This window comes from Hylobates moloch, unplaced genomic scaffold (genome assembly GCF_009828535.3).
Source record: "Hylobates moloch isolate HMO894 unplaced genomic scaffold, HMol_V3 SCAFFOLD_22, whole genome shotgun sequence".
NCBI lineage: Eukaryota > Metazoa > Chordata > Mammalia > Primates > Hylobatidae > Hylobates > Hylobates moloch.
In genome coordinates this window covers 12,686,091-12,689,062 of record NW_026652297.1, presented here as the reverse complement: position 1 = coordinate 12,689,062, position 2,972 = coordinate 12,686,091, and the positions used below count along the sequence as shown (strand labels likewise).

Here is a 2,972-nt window from a genome sequence, read left to right as displayed (position 1 = left end):
AAGAATGGGAAAAAATATTCACAAACTTTCCATCTGACAAGGGGTTAATATTTAGAATACATAAGGAATTCAAACAACTCAATACCAAAAAAAAACCCCACAAAAAATCAGATTTTAAAATAAGCAAAAGACCTGAATAGACATTTCTCAAAATAAGACATACAAATCACCAGGTAAATGACAAAATTCTCAACATCACTGATCATCAGGGAAATGCAAATCAAAATCACAATGAGATACCACCTCACCTCAATTAGAATGGCTGTTATCTAAAAGATGAAAAGTAAAACATGCTGACAGGGATGCAGAGAAAAGGGAACTCATCTTTTTAAACACTTTTTTTTTTTTAAAGATAATGTCTCACTGTATTGCCCAGGTTGGCCTCAAAGTCCTGGGCTCAAACTATCCTCCTGCCTCAGCCTCCTGAGTAGCTGAGACTACAGGCCCACACCACTGTACCCAGCTGCTAGAAAGGAAAATTCTTATACACTATTGGTGGAAATGTAAATTAGTACAATTATTATGGAAAATAGCATAAAGTTTTCTCAAAAAAATTAAAAAGAATTACCATATGATCCAGCAATTTCACTACTGAGTATTTATCCACAGGAATTGAAATCATTATGTCAAAGAGAAACCTGTGATTGAACTCGCCTGCAGCTCTCAGGGTTCCTGTGGCATTCTTCTTTGTTAGAGCCAGGTCTACATGCCAGCAACCATGTCGAAGGGACCTGCAGTTGGTATTGATCTTGGCACCACCTACTCTTGTGTGGGTGTTTTCCAGCATGGAAAAGTAGAGATAATCGCCAATGATCAGGGAAACCAAACCACTCCAAGCTATGTCACCTTTATGGACACTGAATGATTGACCCGTCATGCTGCAGAGAATCAAGTTGCAATGAACCCCACCAACATGCCAAACGTTTTTGATGCCAAACGTATGACTGGACACAGATTTGATGATTCTGTTGTCCAGTCTGATATGAAGCATTGGCACTTCATGGTGGTGAATGATGCTGGCAGGCTCAAGGTCCAAGTAGAATACAAGGGAAAGACCAAAAGCTTCTATCCAGAGGAGGTACCCTCTATGGTTCTGACAAAGATGAAGGAAATTGCAGAAGCCGACCTTGGGAAGACTATTACCAATGCTGTGGTCACTGTGCCAGCTTACTTTAATGACTTTCAGTGTCAGGCTACCAAAGATGCTGGAACTATTGCTGGTCTCAATGTACTTAGAATTATTAACGAGCCAACTGCAGCTGCTATTGCTTATGGCTTAGACAAAAAGGTTGGAGCAGAAAGAAACGTGCTGATCTTTGACCTGGGAGGCGACACTTTCAATATGTCAACCCTCACTACTGAGGATGGAATCTTTGAGGTCGAATCTACAGCCAGAGACACCCACTTATGTGGAGAAGATTTTGACAACCGAATGGTCAACCATTTTTATTGCTGAGTTCAAGCACAAGCATAAGAAGGGCATCGGTGAGAACAAGAGAGCTATCAGATGCCTCCGTACTGCTTGTGAATGGGCTAAGCGTACTCTCTCTTCCAGCACCCTGGCCAGTATGAGATTGATTCTCTCTATGAAGGAATTGACTTCTACACCTCTATTACCCATGCCCGATTTGAAGAAAAGAATGCTGACCTGTTCCATGGCACCCTGGACCCCATAGAGAAAGCCCTTCAAGATGCCAAACTAGACAAGTCACAGATTCATGACATTGTCCTGGTTGGTGGTTCTACTCATATCCCCAAGATTCAGAAACTTCTCCAAGACTTCTTCAATAGAAAAGAACTGAATAAGAGCATCAACCCTGATGAAGCCATCACTTACGGTGCAGCTGTCCAGGCAGCCATCCTGTCTGGAGACAAGTCTGAAAGTGTTCAAGATTTGCTGCTCTTGGATGTCACTCTTTTTCCCTTGGTATTGAAGCTGCTGGTGGAGTCATGACCATCCTCATCAAGTGCAATACTATCATTCCTACCAAGCAGACACAGAACTTCACTACCTATTCTGACAACCAGCCTGGTGTGCTTATTCAGGTTTATGAAGGTGAGTGTGTCATGACCAAGGATAACAACTGCTTGGCAAGTTTCAACTCACAGGCATACCTCCTGCACCCTGAGATATTCCTCAGATTGAAGTCACTTTTGACATTGATGCCAATGGCATCCTCAATGTCTCTGCTGTGGACAAGAGTACAGTAAAAGAGAACAAGATTACTATCACTAATGACAAGTGCTGTTTGAGCAAGGAAGACATTGAACGTATGGCCAAGGAAGCTGAGAAGTACAAAGCTGAAGATGAGAAGCAGAGGGACAAAGTGTCATCCAAGAATTCAGTTGAGTCCTATGCATTCAACATGAAATCAACTGTTGAAGATGAGAAACTTCAGGGCAAGATTAAGAGGATGACAAACAGAAGATTCTGGACAAGTGTAATGAAATTATCAACTGGCTCGATAAGAATCAAGCTGCTGAGAAGGAAGAATTTGAACATCAGCAGAAAGCTGAGAAAGTCTGCAACCCCATCAACACCAAGCTGTACCAGAGTGCAGGAGGCATGCCAGGAGGAATGCCTGGAGGATTCCCTGGTGGTGGAGCTCCTCGCTCTGGTGGTGATTCCTCAGGGCCTACTATTGAAGAGGTTGATTAAGCCAACCCAAGTATAGATGTAACATTGTTTCACACATTTAAAACATTGAAGGACCTAAATTTGTAGCAAATTCTGTGGCAGTTAAGTTCAGCTGCTATAGTAAGTTACTGGCATTCTCAATACTTGAATATGGAACATATGCACAGGGGAAGGAAATAAAATTGCACTTTATAAACACTGTATTATAAGTGAAAAATTCAATGTCTTAAATAAAACTATTTAAAATTGGCACCATTAAAAAAAAAAAAACAAACAAAGAGAAACCTGCATTCTCGTGTTTACCACAGCAGTATTCACAATAGCCAAGAGATGG

The 2,972-nt window shown here is 41.4% G+C and overlaps 1 pseudogene; it reads left to right on the top strand.

The window, feature by feature from the left end:
- Positions 1–718: 718 nt before the first annotated feature.
- On the top strand, positions 719–2,659 carry LOC116810119 (heat shock cognate 71 kDa protein-like; annotated as a pseudogene).
- Positions 2,660–2,972: the final 313 nt, after the last annotated feature.